This window comes from Rissa tridactyla, chromosome 1 (assembly GCF_028500815.1).
Source record: "Rissa tridactyla isolate bRisTri1 chromosome 1, bRisTri1.patW.cur.20221130, whole genome shotgun sequence".
NCBI classification, from domain to species: Eukaryota; Metazoa; Chordata; class Aves; order Charadriiformes; family Laridae; genus Rissa; species Rissa tridactyla.
Window position 1 is genome coordinate 188,137,580 of NC_071466.1, and position 24,107 is coordinate 188,161,686.

The window sequence follows — 24,107 nt, forward strand, 5'->3', positions numbered from 1 at the left end:
AGTTAAGATTCCAAACTGCAGGTGTTAGTGCTAATTTTGGGAAACATAGGTACCTCGCTGAGGATTACAATATAAGTGTTACCAATAAATTCCCATGGTCTCTCTGGTTCCAATTTAAAAGGCAAATAAATAAAATTTGCAAAACACTAGTTTTCCTATTGGCAGTACTGGGATCCCATGTAAAAATAATAGTATGTGTTTATACATGTGAGTTTCTAAACTGTGTGCATATATGTGTGTGTGTGTGTCTATACACAGTCTCGTGCATATATAGCAGCTTCCTCTCCAGGGCCATTATACTTTAATGGGTCACAGACACACAGAATGTAATAATTAGGCATGGAAAAAACAATTAGAAAGAGTGCATTCCCTTTGCAACAGGAGGTTATAATCCTTGGTGGAGAACGTGTGTGCTATTAAGCTGATACCTTAGAACATACTGGAATGGTTTTCCATGTGAAGATGCTGACAGGATTATTTGGTTTTATCATTCCTTTGTAGGCTCTAATAATGCAGGGTGGAAGACCTGTCTGGAGAGGGAGTCACAGTTCAGTGCAGTTTACTTCTGTTCTTTATAGTAATTATTTCTATTTTATTTTTGCCTTGCCTTACCTCCTTTCCTTTGTTCACTTTTTATTACATGCTAAGAATAGAGCAAGATCTTCCTTCCTAACTTCTGTAGAGGACCTGCTACCATGGAACTAACATTAGAGCTTTTATGTTAAGGTTAACGTATGTCTTTTCAACAATTTAAGAGTGGGACAAGGTGACATGAACAGCAGCAGAGTAGCGTTGGCTTTAGAGTAAGCCTCACTCAAGGAGCAGGTGAGGTCGCTGAGTTGCACCCCCTGTCCTGAAAAGGCTAAGTGAGACCTCAAGGGAGTAATAGCCATCCCCACCTGGTGGGGGGGGCTCCATAACCCACACACGGAGTTTCCCTCATCACAGTTCTCCAACGTGTATGATATTTGTGGTATGGAAATGTTGGTATACCAGAATTGCCTGGTTGGGGTCAAGATGGATGGGCACTCCTGCTCTCAGATGGAAAGTGGAGATCTATGTCGAGCTGTGCTACAAGGCAGAGACTGTGCCCTCCGCCTGCTGGGGAGCGAGTTCCCAAGCACTCAACTCAATGACAGCCTCCGCTAAAAGCAGAAGAAAGAGTTGAACTTGACTGAGGCCCTTCAACTTGCAGGGACTTGAGAGAAGCTGACACGTGGCGCAGAAGCAAATTGCACCAAAATATTTACATAGGTCAAATTTTTGAAGGTTTCAAGATTTCCATATAAAGGCCATGTTATATATTGTATTATATATTAAGCTGCAGCCAAGCTATTGTATGTGATAGTATGCACGCGATGAATAAAGGCTACCTTTGACCACTGTCAAAAAACAACTGTTAGGAACAAAAATGTTTGAAATCATACGGATTTAATCTTATGTGAGCCAACCCCCACACCCCAAATGCTGAAATGAAAATTACACAGATTAAAATCTGATGAATAGGAGGACATAACCTCACTGATGTCATTATATCTATAAAATATGGTCTGTAAGTAGAAGGGATTGGTGCTGTAGGCATGCTGCTGTCAGGAAATATACAATTGTCCTTACTCTGAAGTTATGGAGAATTTTATTTTTATTTTAAGTATGTTGTCTGTCTTAGAATTGTCAGTTGGTGCAATATACATTGTTAAGCATTGCACTGAGCAGCATCTGCAGTAAGACAACTGGTCCCATCTGTGTTTTTCCAAAACTAGACTGCAGAGGACATGGTTGCATATGTGTAGATTTCGATGTTTGGTGTTTACCTATCTGGAGCTGTTAAATGGGGTTCTCAGGTATATTTGCCTAAAACTAAGAATTACCTTGTAAGACAGAAGACTTCTTTGATAGACGATGACTGTCAAACTGGAAAATGTAAATTGCATTCACCGCTAAAGACTTGCACCCCTCCTGGTGCGTTAAAAAACTGAAATGCATTCTGATTCACTTCCAGCTATACGTCTCACATTACATTTTATTCTCTTTGGTGTATAAAACCACAAACTGCCTAATTAAGTGTCACTTTCTATTGAAGTCAGGTTTTGAATTTCCTGCCTTTGAATGGACAACAAGAAAAAACAATTTTTGATTTCTGATGACAGCATTTTTGTTCTTTTGCTCTCTATTGGCTGATATAATGATCCAACATTAAAAAGAAAAATTGCCACTGGTGAGCGTAACTAGAACCTTGTAACATCTCGGGGTTTAGCGTTTTTTTTCTTTTTTCTTTTTTTTTTTTCTTTTTTCATGTTGCTTTTCATTTCAGTGAACATTTGAGATATTCCCTCAGTCTGATGGCAACGCTTCTCCTAATGCAGCCTTAGAGGCTGCTGGCCTTCTTTGCTGCAAGGGTACAGTGCTGGTTGATGTCCAACTTTGTGCCCACCAGGACTTCCACATCCCTTTCTGCAAAGCTGCTTTCCAGCTGGTTAGCCTCCAACCCGTACTGTTGCCTGGGGTTGTTCCTGTCCACGTACAGGACTTTGCACTTCCCTTTGTTGAACTTCATGAGATTCCAGATTCCTGCTTGTCCACTTCAAAAGGAAGTGTTCAACCTTCACTGTCCTTTCAAGTGGTAAAAATGACAATCAGGGGAAAAAAAACCCCAAATACCTGAAAATTTGCTGTTCTTGCCAAAGGAGGATTAAAAAATAAACAACAAAATGCAACCTATCTCTTTAGCTGTAATAGGATTTACCACATGTACTTTCCTTCCTAGTGTTAGACTTCACTGAAGTAAATCCCATTATACTTAATAACTGTACAGATTAGAGAGCCTTCTAAAGGGGACTGATCAGTATTAAATAAAACAGTTTGAATACCTTATGTGTATGCTGAATTTGAAAATTGAATAAACAATAAGCATGCTTTAAAAGGATTTTTCTATGATCAGCACTGACCTCGGTGTGTCTTGCTAAAAAAAGAAAATGTAATTTTTTGGAAGAGAAGTGGGAAAAAGGTTGCTGCCTATGTTATTTCAATACCTGGAAAAGAAGGCTTAATAAATAATCCCTGTGGAGAATCAACTAAGAAGATTATTTTGCTGTACAAAAATCTGGGTTATTATAATTTGCACAATATCTTAAGTCACAGAGTTAGAAGAGCAGGATAAAGTTGTTAGGTTGAATCACAGGAGACCTCTTATGAGATATGGGTGGAATCAGTGGAGAGGACACACAAGCAAAAGTAGCTTGAATTTGTATTTTTGTGTAGTAAATATTGGCGGAGCAGCCTATGTAATACATTACTGCTGACTTGCGCTTCTCTTAGTAGCACCCTTACAACCCCCATGGCTTCAATAACACTTTAGATACCATTTCGGAAACATCAAACCCTTCATCTTTTTGTTTAGTTTTTTCAATTTGACATAACCCTTTTTTTGTTACATGTCCTCAGGTGGTAAAGCTTTTTTTTTTTGGGTGTACTGATCCAACCTCACCGAAGAGAACTGATAGCAGAATTTGGCCCTAGGTGTTTTGTACGTTTGCTCTAATATTCCTTGCTTCATTTTTAACTATTACTTATAGAATTTTCCTTGGTATAATGCTGGTTTATTTCAAGTGAAAATCTTACAGCTAAAATCCAAAGGGAAAATGTGAGGAGAGGATACCTTTATCAGGAACCATTGCTTGTCAAAAATTAAACAAAAAGAAGTGAAATGGAATTACAACACTGTCCTATCCTGCAACATCATCTTTTATTCAGGCACTAGTGGACACTAAGGAGATTGCTGGCTGAAGAACACATTATGTCTTAAAATCCTTATGTCTGACTGCCTCGAAATTGGATACAAAGAAGGCAATAGCGACCTAGGAAGAGAACATGAACTGGTGTAAATTGATTTAGCACTGTGGAAGGCACTAAGAAATATAACAAACTGAGCATCAGCCCTCCCCCACCTCTCAACATTGCGGCTTTCTGTTCAGGAAACTGAATTTAACACTTTGAGTGACTGCTGTATTAAAGTAGACATGCAGCCATTCATTTTGTGTTAGCAAAATTCTCAGGTATTTCTATATGAGCCTGGGTTCTGTTATTTGTAGCAAATACTAGAAAGCTTATTGGGCTGACATATCTTTAAAGTGTATGGTAACTGCCACCTTCAATTTAAAATGCAATTTTTATGAATTTACAGTGTAGTTTTCTCATTCAGGGGCGTTTAGAGGGCTAGAACAGACTAACAAGTGGGTGTTGTAGTCTCTGGTATCCAGGCAAGGGCAATGCAAAAATGTAATAAAAATAGAGACACTAAAATATTGAAAAACCGAACAGAAGGCTTTATTGATGTGCACATGCTCAATACCACGTCTCTGGGAAGAGCAGGCACAGAAATCTCAGCACATAATTAAAATTATTACTTAATTGGCATAGCAGAGACTTTAGGGAATAACTCACATGACTGCAATATTGATATACAGGGGTATAGCTGGCTCAAGAAGTTTGGGCTGATAAAAGGAGGAAAACACATTGCTTTACAGTTAAGACTATGTAGAGAAAGAGGAGACAGAGACATAAATAAAAAATCCCAGTGAAAGTCTCTGCTAACAATAAAAGGAAGAGAGAATGAAACAACAGTCCTTACAAGGGTTAGCTGTGATAATCATTTTAAAGAGGTAAAGCAGTTGGTGCTTTTTTCTAAAACCAACATTTCTCCAAGAAGTAAAAGTTGCAAATCTCTCGGTTAAGGAGCCCACTGGAGATGCAGGTTGCTTCTGCTCTGCTTGGCAGGAGAGGCTTCCAGACTGGGTGAGAGGCCAAATGTGTTTTGAAGAGAGCAGCTTTGAGATGGTACTGCACACACTCCTAGGAGAAAATTTGGAGTATCTTTCTTTTCAGACACAGGAACTTCTCACACTGCCCATGTTCTTGCGAGGGTCTCAGGTGATGGATATCATCAGAGAGGCTATTGTGGCCTGAGGAGCACCTCCAAACAACAGCTAAAAAGGCATTCCGGTCTGCCCCCAAGGAAATTTGTGATGAGATCAAAGGCTGTAGGAATGCCAGAAACTGTAGATATAACCAGATATCTATAAATGTAGATATAACCAAACCATAGGAAAAAGCTCTTGCAATATGCTGAAAGTAATTTCTTGACACAGGAACTTAAAAGAAAGTAATTAAAACTAGGTTTTCTTGATTATGAATAACAGGAGAAAATTAAATGGGAATTTAAAGATGAAAGGCATTATTCTTTGGAAAGGAATGAGAAGGGACAAAAGAATAAAGACATTTTAAGAACCCAGGTCATAACCTTTCTCCTGAAGTAAGGTCAAGGAAAAAGATTTCAGGAGAGTTAGCAGCCTCAGAAAAGAAAGAGGTATGTACAACGTCTGTGCACAGGAAGTTGTAAGGAAACAACTTCACTAAATCACGAGTGCTTGCTGGACCTGAACAAAACGTTGAGCTGACAGTCTGGTATTGAGGATAAGAAGACCTTGTACGCACAGCACCCAGAGTGCAAGAAATGAGACACGAGTAGCAGGGGAGTAAAATGTAACAAGAACGCATTTTATTAATACACGAATAGGAAGGAGAAGACCAAGAAATAATTGAAAACCTGCAAACAGCTAATTGCAGATTATGCTGAAAAGGTAGAAAGAGTTTGGTATGCAGCCTGTTGTTGCCATCACAGTGCGTGTGCATTGATCAGATGGTTAATACCATTAACACCAGTGACAGGAAGCCCAGAACAGTAGACTGATGGAAGAATATCTTTGAATGTTTGGATAGGTTAGTGTCTTCGTACTGTATGGACTTGAAACTTCTTCAAGAGTTCTTCAAGAACAAACAGAAACAGTGTCAGAGCCGTTAACTATTATTCTGTAAACTTATTCAGAAAGGATGACATTCCAGAAAGGGCAAACATAGTACCTGTCTTTAAATGTATTAAAAAAAAAAAAAAGAAAATTACAGACCAGTCATCTCAACTTTAATGTCTAGAATAGTTCCAGAAGAAATAATCAAAAAGCCCGGAAAATAGCTAAATGACAAATAACAGCCAGTATAGATTTGGGAAAAAAAATAATGTCACATCAACTAAATTTCTTTTTATGAAGAATAGCAGGCTTTTCAGATAAAGAAAAAAGCAACTGACTTAAGTAAGCTGGTTGGCTCTCTGTCATATCCTGTTCTAAAAAACCCTAGGCAAAACCTGTCTTGATGAAATTACCGTGACATGAAAGAAGGGACTGGGGAACTGTGCTCACAAAATACATCCAAACGTTCCCGGTCAAGGTGAGAAGATATTTCAAATTATGTTCTAAACAGATTTTCCAGTGTCAGTCAGTACTTCCATCAATGGTATTATTAAAGAGTATATTATTTCATGTGCAGATGGTAAACTGGAAGCAGCTGGAAGAAATATGGTGGGCAGTATTTAGCATTCAGAATAACTGGCAAATTGGATACATTGCCTGAAAAATACCAAAGGTGTGACTTGATGTGGATAAATGCAATAAGTCAAGGATAGAGCAATAAGAACAGAAAATGTGGCCCATGAGAGAAGAGTTGAGAAAGCGGAGAAGAGTTGGCGACGTGGTAACACTCCTCAAATATGCAAAGGAAGCTACAAAATAAAAAGGAATTAATGGTCCCCATGTATGTTAGTATGCAGAAGAGAGGTGTTGGTTTTTAAATGGTAGGAAGGGTGTTTCTGGCTGCAAATCAGGAAAAAAATACCTCTAATTAGGTGTTTAAATATCTCTAAAAATATTTAAATAACTTTCCATGTATTGATTCTTAGTCACAACACGTCGGAAAACAAATGCTGTAGGTTGTACTGAAAGGGGAACTACCTTTTTGGTGGTGTAAACCTCTTGTATCAACCTGTGTGTAACGTACTGAACGTGAAACCTCTCAGTTGGGGCAGCATGTTTGTTCCTCCATGATCTAAAGCTAATGGATGGAGAAATGTGTAGATTGACTTGGAAAAGGCAGCTGCCCCGCTCAGCGGGTGAGAATACACGTGGGCAGAAGGTGAAGGACACAGGGGACTGTGCATCGCCTCTCGGGCTGTGGTGGTGTCAAACTGCAGAGCCCTGTGGCAGAGATCTGTCTCATTTTCATGGCACCTTCAGCCCCAGAGTGGGGCTTATGGGCTCGTAGGTGTGGTGAGGGACACGTGCTGCCCCTTGCCACGGTGCCGGGAGGTTGCGGAGAGTGCCATCGGAGCTGTGCACTAAGGAACAAGTCAGGCGACAGCTGGAATGGCCGCAGCAGTGCCAGGGAAGCTGCTCAGGCTGGATAACAAGGTATTAGTGAGAATGATGTAGGGAGAAGTTTTGAATGCAGAGGACAGGCTGAATGACCCAAGCTGTCTTTTCTGACACAATCTTCTGTAATATAGTGAGTAGCAATAAAAATAACCAACCAGCAAAACTTTGCAGTTACTGTTTGTGGTCGGGAGTCCCCTTTGAGGTAAGCGTAGCCAATTCTGACTGATTCTGTTCCTCCTGAATATGCTGAACTCCCAGCAGCGTTCACTTGTTCCAGGTAGATGAGATAGCAGAATTTGCTATAAATGGTTTTATAGTAGGAAAAGGAACTAAAAGCAAAAGATAGTATTTCTGATTTGCTTTAGGTCAATATATTCAGCTTTTTTTCAGAGATAAATTTTCTCAATGTAAACTATTAGAAGACCCCTTCAGAGGATAAAAAAAAAGAAATATAAAGAAGGTCCCCTTTTATTTACCATGGAACTAATTTACGCATGCCTTACCTATCATTTTAAATATTATAGCATTATGGATAATAGATATGCTTGCTCTGTTTTGGTGGCTGCACTAGAATATAGTGAATAGGGTGATCTCTGGAGTCAAATTGCTCCTATTTCCACTAATATCATAATTCTATAACTTGTTAAGTAACATCTGAACAAAAATCTTGTCCTTGTCTTTGTTCTTTATGGATATTTTTGTAGCTGTATATTAAAGTGAGCAAATAGTTTCAGAAAGAAATATGCTCCTCTCTTCTAGTGACTAGGATAAAGGAGATAAAATGAGACTGAGATAAGTGGAGATAAAATGCAGGGGCGGCAGTCATGTCTCACTAATCAGGGGAGAATGATTTAGTTACTCTATTCCTTTGGATCCTTTGATTCTTTTTTAGATACATTTTACCACCTTTAGCTGCCATTGCAAATGGGCTTCTGTGATGAGCTCCTGTGACAAACACCCTTTAAACATCTCTGCTTGAATCTCTGCATCAGAACACCTGAACATCTGCTGCAGATGATGAAATAAAATTAACTCAAATTCCATTTCATTTCCTGCTTTGTAGGCTGCCCTGTCCAACTCAATGGCTTTGCCAGAGCCAAGGCTTCACAAAATTCAGAGCAGCTGAGTGGATTTCAGACCTCCGTCATCTGTCACTCTACCTGTATGTTCTGTGCCTTCGCTTAATTTCAAAGACCTTCAGCCTCACTGGGTTTTTTGGTGCAAAATTAAAAACATAAAGAAGTGCTTTACATGTTCTGCCTGAAAAGAAACATTTTGCTTGTTACTGTGATGTGGTTTAGTCAGCTGCACTGGGAGGTGCGGGAGGGTTAAACGTCCTAAGTGTCCAGCAGGCGGAAGATAAAATTAAAACTCTGCTTGAGATCTCTTACTATCATGTCAAGGATGAAATGAAGTGCCTATTAAGCTGAAGAGAGTGTCAGAAGATCGAGGCGAGCAGGCTCTGGGGTTGCTGGGTGCGCACATACTCCCTGCGCATCGCATCGGAAGGGAAGAGAGCAAGGGAAGCTTGCCTTAGCCGTGCAAGCTGTGCATCTCCCCACCTGCTACCCGACATGCTGACGCCTGGCTCGGAAACGCCGGCAAAGACAACTCCGCAGCAGCCAGCGGGGTGGCAGTCAGCTGGTCACCAGCCACAGACTTGTTTCTGTCAAGCCCCGACTGCAGAGTCATGGCTGATGTTGCGTTAGTTAACATATCCCCTCAGGTCCTGTTCTCATACAGCTCATTAGGCACTCTCCAGCTTTTTATATTGACTGAGATTCGTGCTGCCAAATGCATCCGCAGTTTGTAACACACTCTGTTTTGGTTTTTTTTTTTTTGCTGGTCAACAATGTAAAAAGCATTTATGCCATTTCGCTGGCTTGTGCAGATATGTCAAAATTACACTAGTGTACAACTTGTGAGGTATTCCTCCACAGAGTGATACAAGCTCATAAAATGGCCAAGACCAGAAATAGAACTGCTCGGAGAATTTAACCCAAAGAAATTTCAAGCCTTTGCAAAAAAGGAAAGATATCTCCACAAGCTGAGTATTTGTCACTTCTTGCTTGGAAAGTATTTGTCTGGAAATCTGCAAGAGCTTTTGGTAGAAGGTGACATTATGCAAGGCAAGCAGCTGCATTCTCACCCTTTTTTTTGAAAGAATTTATTCAGAAAAAAATCCAACTTCCTTTAAAATGGTCAAGATAGATAGAAAATTTTCCACTGGTGCAACAGAGAAGAAAAAATCAGTACTGAATTCCTCGACAGATTGCTTCAAGATAACAGCCTACTCTCAAGTCAGTATAAGGTGAAATAATTACAAGTATCCAGCCTGGCAAGGAATTGAATCCCTGCAGAGCTCATTTGCATCTGGACATTACAGCTTCAGAAAATATTTTTGATAGCAAATGCCCCTTCTTTCCCTTTTGTCAAAGAAACAGCCTATGAATCCTGTCTTGATCCTGAAATAGCTTTAAAATGATACAAGTCTACAGGTCCTCATTGCGTTGCTTTCTAGTCGGTATGGAAGAGGCCAATTTCTTTTCTCATTTGGAAAAATAAGACAATATTTGGGCTCACTTCAGGTTTGAAGGAAAAGCAGAAGACTTCAAAACCAAACACAATTTGACAACACCTGTTTGGAGTTCAGTTAGTTTATGTAGCGGGTAGACCATCTTGGAAAAAAAAGCGTAAAAGGAGAAAGGTGATAAGATATTTATATATTTTAAAGAGAGAAAGACAGTTATCAGGCTGTTGATTGCATTACTGGAGGGAGGGATCATATTATGTGCGGTACAACTGCTAACTCTGATGGGTCTGTGTTTTTTGTATCCAGTAGTGTTATGAATTTTGGCTCCTGTGCTCATTTTTGGAAGGTATTTTGTGGGTTTTCCCTAAGCTGCAGGCCTGAGGATTAGAGAGAGATTGATTATTCTGTGAGAAATGTTCATCCACTGGCAACTGCCTAATCCTTTATAGATTGCCTGGGTGAGTTCATTCTGCTGTGAAGTGTTTGCTTAGTTTCACTGACATAATTACCCTGAGTGCATCTGAGTGCTGGCTGAAGAATATAGCACGCCTGGATGTGCAAGAGCAAGTCTGGCAGGATATTTAGGGCGGTACTTTGGGTTTGCTCGCGGAAATCAGAATCAAGGCGCAGGCATATGGCAATTGTACGTCCATCGTCCTGCAGCCTCTGCCAGCAATGGGCATGGCCTAGGGGCTGCAATGGTGTAACAGTCTCCCTCTGCAAAGGGAATACGAACTTTTCACGAGGTTTAAGGGAGCCACTGTGCTGAGATTGCACACTGAGACCTGCAGGGCTGAAGTTTTGTCCTCGTGGTTTAATAGGATGGCATGTCACCAGGATGCCGGGGACAGACAGGAGCTCTTTGTGCCTGCCAAGTTGTCTTCACAGACAGGATGTGTGGGGCTCTCTTCCAAGCATGAGTCTGATTCTTCTCCAGGAAGCTCAATGTCAATCAATCATAAAATAGGAGCAGGCCGCAGCCCCCGGCTGCCATGCTGTTTTGATCTGTCTTTTTTCTTCCAAAGGACAGACAAGGAGAACCATAAAGAGGTCAGGTGGCACTGGCAAAATATGACAACCACAGTGAAAGGGCAGGGCCTGCCTGTAACTCCAAGACATTTTTATATTTAATGCTAATGAAGAATGATCCATCAGCAGATGGAACTGTAAGTAATAGCCGCTCTGCTGTTTGGGTCAATTATTTCAAGATGACGCGTTTGTGACTGTGCTAGGCAGTTTTTATTTAGAGTGTGTTTTGGCTAGAATTGGATATTAGTTGCCACAAAGATGTGAGGAATTAGAAACAAAGTTTATGGGGATTAATTAAGTTTAAATTTATCATAGACCTAAGCTCTTGAAGAGGTCTTTGGCACCTGTTAAGTCATTTGATCTCGGAGGACTGTGGGTGCCCTCAGGGCGCTCTGGTTACATGCACGTATCATGGCCCGTGGGGTGCCTTGGCTATGCCAAGACTCCCGAGGCCCCTTGGCTACTTCCAAACATTACGCTGTGCCCAGCTTACCTGCATCATGCCTGCTCCCCTCCACTGTCCTAAATCAGGGGCAATTATCTATCAGCTCCTCTTTTCCAGGGAATTGCTGTGGGAAGATAAGCAGAGGGGAGGAAGAAGGTTTAAAGCTGGGTCACTGTGAAGTATGAACGACTGCATTTCTCCACTGTTCATGCAGCACCTCCCCTTTTCCTCTGCAAGGCAAAGTAAAACATGCAGGGAAACATCTGCCCCTATCAGCTTGGCACTTTAGTATCTGAATGGAGCATATCAGCACTCATGGATAAGGCACTGGCTGGCTTGGATGTTGATCCTTAATTTTGTGTGGGTAGATGAATTTGAATCTGTTATTTCCTCAGAATGTAGCATATCAGACGCCACAGACTTCATTCTGGCAATTTGCCCCAGTCGTTGCTATCTAGGACTTTCCTCCTCTCACTCATAGAGACCACAATCAAAGTCCCTGGAAGAATGCCTCCCTGGTTCTTTCTCAGACATGTGGATCCAAAATACCGTGGACAACTAATCTGCCATCCCCAGACTCTCTCTGTGGACTGAAATGTCTACAGGCAGAAAGGATGTGTCCCCAAAGTCTGCTTTGTGGAAGCTGGTACCTCAGACAATCCCCTTTTGAGGGAGAAATTCCCTTGAAAATGCCAGAACAACAAACTTGTAACTGGAGCCTCTCTTTTGCTCCAGTGTGGCATCTCCAGTGACTGGGAGCCTGAGGTGTCCTGAAACTGATGAATGTGGAGCTGGACTCGCAAACTGTAGCTTTGAGAGGTGGTCTAGTGATCTCGTGAAGAAGGAGTTAAAGGACACACAAGAGATTGGGATCTGTGGATGAAGAAAAGTTGTGACAAAACCAGCTACAAGAAAATCTTCCACTCATTCACTGAGGAATTTTCTCTATGTTTATGGCTTTTCCACATGTGTGTGGACTCTGGGGAAAGCGTGGACCCTAGGGAAGTTTAAGCAGAAATGGGACTTGGCATACCATGCAAGAACCAGGCTGTCAAGCATGTTTGCATTGAAACTTTGGTACGAGGTGGAGGTCCTTGCTGTCTCTAAGCGTAGCAGGGACACGTGCATTTCACATATGCCCACCATATGTCTCAGCTGCGATCTGATTCATGGGCAAGGACTGGAAAGGGACCGATGAAGCTGGGAATGCTCTACAGGCATGGATGACACTAGGAAAGTTATGGATTCAGCTATTGAAGGGCTGAGCTCACCCAACCCCAGGAAGAGCAATTATCAAGCAGACCAAGAGGCATTTTCGGAGTGATGCCATTGGTCTGTGATCATTTGTCTCACTAACTCAAGATGCCTATGAGCTTCAATTGTTTTTCCCTGGGAAAACATGGCATGAAAACCAATATAAGTTGCATGGATACACTAGGCTTGGCTTTTGATCTCCGGTAGTGCAGTAAAGGTCCCATGTAGGATTATATATAGAAAATACGCCAAAAAAAAAGGCAATGTGGATGAAATAGACACATCAGTTCTGCTCACAGTTAGGAGTGCAGTGAGTTCTGACTTCTGAAACTTCCACATGGATGTGATTTCCATAGAGAAAATACCATAAGGTGATATTGTTCTGCAATAAAGGTGATGTCACTCTATAGAAGTACTTGGTACTTGTGCAATAGATTGAACTGTTCAATAGATGGAGGGGCTGAACTGAGTCCCAATATTTTTGGTAGAACAAAGTTCATGAATGCCCTGTCTAATGACTAAAGGCTTCAACAATGAAAAGGATTCATTGATGCTTTATAGGACAGCGATATATATTAAAAAAAAAAAAAAGCAACATCAGCTGTAGATTTTCCTGGGTGTATGGACACTCAGACTGTTTGATAAGGTGCTCTAGGTTGTCCTATATGAAGCATTTACATGGTTTTCCCTTGGCATACTATATCCTCTCACATGACATCTCCAACGTGGTTCAAGGCCAAGGGCATGTCAATGTCTACAGAGTTTGATTTTTGGGCATGCTTAACGGGGACAGTAGTCTTCAGTAGTCCACTCTTCGGTAGTCCAGGTATGAGGTATATAATTAGTTCATCCTGACACCAATTCTTATACTGTGGATGAGATTATTTTTACCTAGAATTGTTTGGGCTTGGTAACTTCAGCAGTGTTTTAGAATTCTGCTAAAGAAACAAACAAAGGCCATGAAGTAAAAAGAGAGATTAGAATGAATTTGTAGGACTAATATCCTAGTTTCTTTACAGAAATCGGTTTGCCAAACAAATACACATTAAACATTGAAGGAAAATTTTTCCAATTTTTTATTATTAATTTTTTAAAAAATAATAGTCTACTCTTATTTTTATGATCCTCTTTAAAGTTTCTGGCAAGCTTCATATGCAACACCGAGTTTTCTTGAGTGCTTTGCCTAATTAGTTTGCAGAGGACTGACAGCTGACATGACTTCTATTAATCAGTTCTGATACTCTACATTAAATTTTCTTTTACCTTGTGTATTAATTCAGTGCTGAGGGGCTGTCAGGAAATGGTTGAGAATCCCTCTGGGATTGTACATTTGCTTGAAACTGAAGTGTAGGAAGGTAATAAATCATGTGAATTTCTGGCACTTCTCCCCTTTTGTCATTAGACTTTTGGAGCAATTAAAGCCTGACAGTTCAGCCACACTGATTCACTTGTTTTGCTTAAAAATTAAATGCAAGGATTGGTTTTTATCAAACAGAATCTTTGTTTTTCTGGATTTTCAACTGCCTTCGTAAACAGTTCATTCCCCTGCCTCATCGATTGTTTTCTATGTCATGACAGGTCTTTTTAAATCTATGAATTTTTATTATTTTTTATTTTTAATAATAATCATGAGATTGATAAACTATAGAAAGAGAAGAATAATATTACTAGCTACTGTCAGCGAAAATGTAATGTATTCTCTTACTTTCATAATATAAAGTCAGAATAATTATATTAAAATATTTTTGTTTGTGAGTAGAATTTCCCATAGAGTCTAAGACAACTGAGCATCCAGCTTCAGTGGGACTTAGATGTCTAGCTTCTTTTGAAAATTTCCTTCTTCAGTAAATACAGGAACTTATAAAATAGAAATACGTGTATATAATGACTGGCTTCTGCCTCAGAGAGTTGATGCCAAAGCTTTCCTTTCTTACTTCTTATTGTGTTCTCTGATTTTCCTCAAATATATCATGTTTTCTTAGATTGAAAGAAGTAGAAACATTTAGGTTCTGGACCTATATCATGAGAGATTCCCCCCTCCCTGCCTCGGTTCTCTTTACTTAGCTAAACTAGTAGTAACAATAGAGAGATCCTATTAATAGAATCGAGATCTAGGCTCTGATAAGGCACAACACATTTACTAGGTATATATGTGTATATATATACACACTCAAAATCCAATTTTTATATATTTAAGCACTTATAAAACACACTTATGGTATGTATTTATGCAATCATAAAGATGTAGTAACACATTATGATAAACAATATTAGAAGATAAAGAGATACACTTAGCAATTCAGTTGGATTTGGACAAGGGTATCTTTGTACAGACTTGCCTCCACTTTCCAAGACCTAAGCAACTCATCTCCACTGGCCTTTAGATAGACTTTATGTTCTAGCCAGTCTACAATATACATGAATTTTTTGGAAGTCATTGCGCTCTGCTTTTTGCAGTTCCAATGACTGTCACTTTCTTTCTTGTGTTTCAGCCGAAAAAAAGTCTCACATGACTTAATGTCCCACAGAATTTCCAGTATTAACTGGAAAGTGCCTTACCTGATGTTCCAGGAGCAAGTTCTGTGCATGAAAAGGATCTCAATACATCCTAAACCTTTTAGTCGCTCATAATGTAACATTTCTACTAAAATAAATAAATAAATCAATCTTAATTTTTTGTGATTTGGAGGACAAGAGGGTTGAAATTATTAAGCCTTTGCTGCTAACTTAATTGCAAACAAAATTGAGTACCAAAAAAGAATCTTTAAAAAAATCCAGCTAGTTTAACATTTAATATTAAGGACTCAGTGAAATTTCAGCTGCAATGTAAATTGAACCAAATATGGAAATAAGTTGCATTCAGTAGTTAAGAATTTGTCAGTTGCAGAAAGCTTCCATGAAGCATCCGTTGCATCTATAAATATTTTATGTGCATCTGAAATGCTAGCAATTTATAGGCAAATAGGACTTAGTTTATACTTGTACAGTGTATAAAAATATCCTTATACAACAATATGTAAATATAATGTAATTAGACAACATGTCTTTTGAATATAGATGATCAGATAATTTGGATATATGTAATCAGATAATATGGTTGGAATTGATGGTCTTAAAGGTCCATTCCAACCTAGACGATTCTATGATTCTATGATTCTAGAAAGAACAGTGTTCTTACAAAGTGTAACAGAAGATTAACAGCTAAGTTCACTAATTCAATCAGATATTGGGTAAAGATATGCTTGCGTAGGCTCTGTCATGTTCCCAGGAGTAACTAGTTCACCGCTGTGTCAGTGATGTATTTGCTCTGGGCTCATAGCATCTTTGAGTAAGTTCACAGCCATGGACACCTCTCTGGAAATGTCGCCATTGGCAAGGTTGAGTGTAAACTTGAGTGAGGCAGAGTCTTTCACAAAGTTAGACCTACAGCTTGGAAGAATGAAAATAAGAACTTTTTTGTTTATAAGATTACATTTCATTTGCGTGCATCTTTGTATGCACAATGTTTTTGGCAGGAAAAAATAGGAAACGTGGAATGTTTTTTTAAAATTTCATGTATTTCATATATTTTACCATTGTGAGAAAGAAATGACAGGAGAAACCTCCCGTGGCTGCTTCAAAAGCCTCAAGTTCCTTGGCTGATTAGTGAAAATGTGTAGCCTGGTAGATAAAGTTATTCTGTATCACCTGCAAAGCATCTTGAATATAAAAACCAAACCAAACAACCCAAAAACCAAACCAAAAAAAACCCACAACAAGTGAATTGAAGAAATGGATGTTAAAAAATCCCTGAAACATTACTTAAGCAAACAAACAATGAATGGTCACGTGGGAAATACTAAGGTCCCAGCTCTAAAACGATTCATCCACAGAACTGGTATTATTGGAGCCCTATTGATCAGCTATGTTTTGTGCATGACTCACTCCAGCCCTGCTCACACAAATTTAATTGAACTACAGCACTAAATGTGATGGGAAAAGTGAACTTTTTCCCCGCCACATGTAATTTGTTGGCATTCATGGTATTAAATAATTAAGAGTGAATTAGCCAGGTGAATAAGAACGTGAAAAACGGAAATCAATTGTTTCAGTTGAAAGGGAAAGATCAAGACCATAAATAAGGCCTACCAATTTACAGAATATGTTGTATTTGATAATCATTTAGAGAACGTGAAGTTACTTATTTTGGATGGGAGTGTTAAATGCCAAAAAGCAGCTTATTAGGGCACACAAATTTTTGTGTGCAATGGAGATCAATATAACAACGGATACTACAGTCCAATTTCAAAGCCGGTTGTAAAAGATAGGCTAATAATAGGCTGCCAATAATAGGCTAATAGAAGAGACACCAGTTTTGGTAGCTAATTTTGAGCTTTATCTTGAAACTAATTTTCAGCATTTGTTGCAAACTTACTGTCTCCAGTGACTCAAAATAAAGCTTTTGGTTCTCTCTTCAGGCTGAGACATTTGTAAAATCAGATAGCTAAATGTGGAAGCATCTCCCACACAGAGCCAGGGAGATCTTGTTGCAGCAGGGAGTCTGAGGACCTAAATTTATGTGCTTTTTGAAAATGGATATCTCAGTGCTAATAATTGGCAGTGGTATAGAGGTGAATTGATAGCGTTGCAGGCTTGAGGAAGAACAAATGCAATTTGGACTTAGCTGTGGTGATCTTTCAGTGGGGAGAGTAGGACTGCAGTGGAAGCTCGAATTGAAAATATATCCATTTTTTGAAGAAAAAACCTGAACATTAAGATGTCAACGTTTCTGATCTGATTAATGGATGTATTAAATATGTAATTGGAAAGTTTCAGCAACATTTTTTTCAGACATTTCTGGAGCCTTCAAAACAAAATTTCAGCTTGTTAATATATCATTAGTAATAATTCCAACCACCACAGTCCTAAGAAGCATTTTCCTTCAGATTAATGGAATTGCTTTTTATGGCTAGGTGGATAAAAAGGTATTAACTCTTCAAGCTGATAATATAGAGCTGAGCTGTGGTGCCCAAGAAGAGCTCTGTTGTCTTCAGTGGGGCTCTGGCCTCTCAGTGGTAGGATCTAAACCGTAGAATCAGGAGCTGATGAAGTGAAACAGCATCTCCAGGGATGCTAAAAATATCCGAGCCAACAAAAATTGAAACACATAAAATTCCCTCCATAGAGGAACAGTTATGGTGTTTATTTTCCCCTCAATGCCTGTTCTAATTTTTACTGTCATGACTGGTTATGGTATCTACTTTTTTATTTTCCATTTTATGTCTTTGGATTGTAAATTCTAAATGTGACATTTTACTGAAACCGTAATCGTTTATAGAAACATTGAGTAATTTGATGATGTGTAGTGGCAGTGAATTATGTCTGCAGATTTAGAAATGTAGATTATACACCCATTTTCTAAGATGAAAAAAATTCCTAGAATTATTTTCCTTTGAAACATATACATTACTGACTGTGTTAATGTTCATTATTGAGTATAATAATTGAATATAAGTATAATGTTCTACTGTACTTAGGGAAATCTGGATCCTGGAAGAGAGATCCTTTGATCAAACCTGATTAAACCTTTCTGTCAACTTTTTCAGCCTACAGAAGAGAATTCTGAATTCCTGGAGAGACTGAACTTCTCTTCAAAAGCCTTAGAGCATAATTTGATTCAGTCAGAGCCACCTCCATAATTGTCTACAAAAATAAAGAAAACTCCAAAGTGCTTGAAAAGGACTAAAGTTTAACTTTGCTACAGAGTCAATTGGGGAAGCGTAGGCAAGATATGCTTTCCAAAGAAGTATTGTAAAGAACAGAATGGTTAGTGTGCATAGTTTTTCCACAGAACTAAAATATAATTAGTTTGAAAAAGTCAATGTAAAAGTTGAAATAGCAAAATGATGTCTGAAAGTATTTTTTTTTCCATGTACACTCAAGAATTTCTGTATAACTGGTCATCTGTGAAAGTTGTGTAAGAAAAAAAGATTTTGAAATAGTTTCTTAAACACTGTCTGTTTCTCAAATGCATGTATTTTCTGTAAATTGACAGACTGATGGTGCTTTTTTAATTAGTAATTTTATGTACTCAAAGGCTATCACTCCAAGGCAGAATCTAAACAAATAGTTGGGAGATCTGAGCATACTTTTTCTTGTGGTCATTTAACCTGGGATATCTCTGAAGACTGTCAGCAAGAGTGGTGGGTGTATGGGAGGTTTGTATAGATGAGATTTAGATAAGCACGTGTTGGAATGTGTGACGTGAGGAATCATCTCCTACAGCCTAAAAATGTTTTATCACCCTAAAACGGCCAGCAGGTTTGTCTATCTCCTAGGAGGTGATAAATGAGAAAATGCTTACTGTGACGGGGGTAGGTAGCTGTTTTTCATGACAAGACGGATGGTATCGCAAACTTGGGTGCAGTAACTAGCAGCAATTATAATACAAATAAAAAAAGAATATGTAGAGTTTTTCTAAATGTGTTTGTGACTGAGTTTTTCTAAATGTGTTTGTGGTTTACTGTGATAACCTGGCAGTCATCAGATTTCAGACTTTCATAGTTTCTCACAAGCTGCTGAATGTGGCTTATTGAGGCTCCTCAGTTCAGTTTCAAAAAAGGGAGGTGAAACAGGGACGGGGACTAGCCTGGCTTTCTGCCAGGGGTGTGGAGTCACAGAATAGTTGAAGTTGGAAGGGACCTCTGGAGGTCACATTCTTTAACCCATCTGCTCAAACAGGGCCTCCTAGAGCAGGTTGTCTAGGACCATGACCAGATGGGGTTCTGAATATCTCCAAGGAAGGAGACTCCACAATCTCCCTGGGCAACCTATGCCAGTGCTTGGTCACCCTCACAGTGAAAACCTGTTTCCTGATGTTTAGAGGGAAGCTTGTGTGTTTCAGTTTGTGCCCATTGCCTCTGGGCCTGTCAGTGGGCACCACTGAAAAGATCCTGGCTCCGTCCTCTTTACACACTTCCTTCAAATGTTTGTATACATTGATGAGATTCCCCCTGAGCCTTCTCTTCTCCAGGCTGGAAGGAAAGTGAAGGAAGGGCTGTGGTTATTCATGATACTTTGAGAACTCTTCATCAGCAGAGGAAAACAAAGCATGCAGTTAGAAGAGGTTTCAAGATAGACTTCGGTTTACATTAGGGTCTGCTTGTACTTTGTGGCCAAGTAAGGGGAGTTCAAAAGCCCTGTGAATTACATGTACAGCCACATTAAGACTAATTTATGTTGCCTCAGCAGTATAAAGGGGGTCTGAGGTTACAGTGATGTAATGAAAATGGACTAAGTTGTCACAGTATAAGAAGATACCACTCGACGTCTGAGCCAGAGTAAGTGAAATGAGTGTGTGAGATCTTAACCCTCCACTTTCATGAAGAAGGCAGCCTAGCTTATACCACCTCTGCCTTGCAGCTGCTTCTTTTAAATTCCAATATCTCTGTTATGTAGCCTCAAAGCCAGAATAATTATCCTGTCTGAGGATATGGGAAAAAAATAATTAGAAAAGGCCTGGCTTTTTTCTCTGCATCTGTAATTAACAATTTTGAAGTGAAAAAAGAAGTCAGAAGCAGAAATAGTAAATGGACCTGCTCTGCACCTTGAGGGGTGGGGTGTGGAAGGAGAGGGACAGAGACAGTGCAAGTTCTAACTGGAACTCAATGGCAAAGGCTCAATACCAAACAGATTAATAAAATAACTGTTTAGACAGAATAAGAATAGGAATATAGATGGCTAGTGTATTGTCCCTTCAGCTACTGGGAACGCCCTGTTTGTGCAGCATCAGGCAGACCCTGGATGGATTTTCCCACTGCATGTTGTGCAGATCCCATCCCTGGAGGGAAGCCTCTCCTTTTTGGTTATTCGTGCTTTGATATAATTTTCTTGCAAGAAAACTACTCTATTCATAAAGGATGCTTCAATGAGAACTTCTTGCTGCACTTTTAGATAAAGGTAGGGCCATGCCGGTGGTGTGTAATCTCTGGCAGAAAGTGGGAGCTGCCTGCGGCCTCCTCCGTTACAGTGAGCTGGCTGAGGTCACCCTGCAGCCCAGGATTTGTGCAGCACAACACAACCTGAAGTCCGTGCTGGACACACAGCGCAGCGCAGCGCAGCACAGACCTGTGCCTGCTCAGGTTAACTGTTATGTGGGTCACTGGGTCCTCGATACGCCGTGGTCTCCTGTCTGGATCAACACAGGACCTTCCCTACTGTATTAGGGCGCAGGAAGAAAATGAAAGAGAGAGGGTGTAGAAAATACGAGCTAGGATTGTGTAGCATGAGAATGCAGGGCTGACTTTATGCCAATGTAGGGAAGCTAATGAAAATTTGTAATCCAACTAAAAACATGACTTGTTGGCAAGAAGATATAAATAGATTACTATTTATATATTATAAAATTTATATTATGTGCTCATTATTCCTATGTCTCTGTGTGCTCTGAAAAGATGAGACTGATGATCGAAATGGTGGTGAAAAGAATAGCTGTAACTACCTTGAAAGAAGACTAATGCTAACTGCTCATTTAAAAAAATGCCTTTCAGAAGCTGGTTTCCACTGTAGTCTCCTTCAATTAGCATGAAACCATCATGGAGGTACAATTACACTTCATTAGGGATCCATGAATTCAGGAAATGAAACAATCCATTCTCTCTAGGCTCTGCAGACAGAGACAAGAGATGTGCTTTGTGGAACTAATCTGTTTTCCTTATGTCCCTGCTATGGATTGCAGCAGTTGTTACAAAGCTTGTCTAATGGTTTGTTTTAGCCATATTTTCTACTTACATGGAAATGACTCCACCACTAAAAGTTTCTGGTTTTTTTTTTTGTTTTGTTTTGTTTTCTGAAAATGTAAGTATTCCATAGGAAGATGACAGACAATAGAGTTGTAGGAAGTCAGCGTGTTACAGTGGCAAAACCCATCGATAAAGTTGTGATTTATGAAATTCTCAGGATAAAAAGCAAAAGAGTTTGACTTATGCTTAGCTTTCAGCAGATTGAGAAAGCCACAGACTAACTGGCAGCAAGAAAAGCTTGGAAGTAGCTCACACAATTTGAACAGATTGTTCTAAACCTTTTGCTTTTCTGCATTCATGAAGGCCTAGTGCTTCTTTGTTTAAAAAGAAACAAATTTGTTCTCAGAAGCTGAGTCATTTAAATGAATTTTCATTGGCATATTCAGACACTAGTGCTTCAGAATAATGTCCTTAATTAATGACTTCTGGAAGGAAGACAAAGCAGAATGAAATTAGAGACATTCAAGACTCTGACAGTAATAGTTTGCTTAACTTTGAAAGTCAATTGATAGCGTTTCTAAATAGCTCACGGGAAAACAGAAGCTTCTGTAGAAAGTGTCACTTTTGAAAACACTTGAACATTTCTGTGGAAAGTAAGATACACGTTTGCGCATGATTGTGTAAAGAAGTGACAGGTATGTTGTTTAGCCTGTGCCATATCCACATTTATGAAATTTATAGGCACTGGTTGAATTTTCAAGCTGGAGATATCAGGCAAGCAGTATGTATGTGGTGCAGTAGATATTGCTAATTGTGAGGTTTTAGGTAGAAATCAACAAAAGCCAAAAACGACTTTTAGTTGTCATCACACGCAGAATTTAGAATGCAGATGGATAGGATTTCTGGTCCCACCAAGGACTTGCATAACCTCTCTGGCCACTAACGCAATTCCAGGGTGTGATACAAGAAAGCAGGATGCAGGGAAACAGGATGCTGTTTCCTCTCAGATTCAGACTGATTTCTCAAACTCATGTATCCTGAGTGAGAGAACTGGCTGTGGCGATGCAGCTAGTATCTTGATCTCAGTACCACTGTCCATTTGTTAGCAATATTAATTAGGCCAACAAGAGATAGCGTAGCTACTCATCTAGTGTTGATATTCATGTCCTTGGTGTGAGTTACACGGAGTTTGGGCTTCCATCTTGGTCTTCTCTTTTCCAGACAACTTGTTTGGCAAGCAGTTCTTCTGTGAGGAGCAGGCTGGTTTTCTCTCTCCCATTTCAAAAGGCTTTGGCTTTGCTAACTTCTACAGAGAATGTTTTTTTTTTTGAATCCTGAAATCCCCATTGAAAGAGAAGCCACCTGCTCCCCCAGGTGCAACGGTTGTATCTTGCCAAGAGACAGCTGCCACAGCTCTGTTTGAAAGCTGTGGGTAGGTTCTTAGCACATCCACAGAAGGAAAGGAGCTAAAAGAGACAATCTATCCGATGAGACATTTGATGTGGCACTGTGTTACAGAAACGAGAAATTTTTTTCACTGCTCTGCTGGGAAAAATTACGCTGTTTTTTTCCACGGGAAAAAACTATGAAGAAAAGCTTAGGACTTTTCTTTTACACTGATGTCACTATTCATGGACTCATGTTTTCTCTCTTTTCGTCTCTCCCTCTTCCCTCCATCTCTCTTCTCCCCCCCTGCCCCAGCCTCAGTTCCAGAGAACACCTAAACATGTGTGTCTCTGTTCAACAGAGCAGTTTAAGCTAATGTTTAGATTCCAATGACTGTTGGACAACAGCATGCTTAAATAGATAGAGCATGCTGAACAATTATGCTGGGCTAAATAGGCCTTTCGATAAACAGTGGAGTCAATGAAGTAACACTGGTGTCAGTGAGATCAAAAACTGGAGAACGGAATTAAAATCTAACAAAATCCCCACTCCATAGTTTTCCTCAAACTGCTATTTAAGCAGATTCACTCCAACCTTTCCCTCTTGATACTTTCTTTAGTTTTTATTAGTTTTTCATTAGTTTTCTTTTGTAAAAGGGAAGCAGGTTGTTAACAAACATCTTAATGCTGCCTTATTTCTACACGAGCAGAATTTTACATCAGCAAAGTATGTGTTTCAGTTCCCTCAAAAAAGGAAAAACAAGGTATTTATCAAGAAAGAAACTGAACCTGACACCTGCTTCACGCAGTTCTGTGTTGTGTGGTATCTTTGTACTGTACTCCCACTATGCAAAAATACAATAACAAATTTAATAAAATGCAATAGAGGGAAATGTGTTAGCAAATGAGTTGTGAAAGCAGATGTGTTCTTTAGTTCTGAAGAAAATCAGGGCATCACACTCAGTAATTTTGAACTACAATGACATACATTTTATCATTGCTTTTTAATGAAGTCCTTGTTTTTGTTCCATTGCAAGACTATTCCCTTTTAAGTTCTATTTCATGTTACTTTAAGATTTAGATTTTGAAAATTAGTCAGAAAAGATTTTCAGATTTACTAGGAATGATGAATATTTTTCTGAAAAAAAGGAGAGGAATTTTATGTTATTACTATTTAAGATACATGTGAAAACTAGTATAAAGAAGACATCCGCCAAAAGTATTTTAATACCCTCTGTGTCAGTGCAGATCACCTATCTCAGTCACTCGAGCAAGTGGGATTGTGAAAAAAAATGTCAGGAGAAGGAAAGCTGGTGGAAGAAACAGGCAGTTCTGGCTGGACACGAGCATTCATGATGGTCACTCTCCATCATCTTTGAAAGGTCCTGGAGAACAGGCGAGGTGCCTGAGGACTGGAGGAAAGCCAACGTCACTCCAGTCTTCAAAAAGGGCAAGAAGGAGGAGCGGAGCCGGGGAACTACA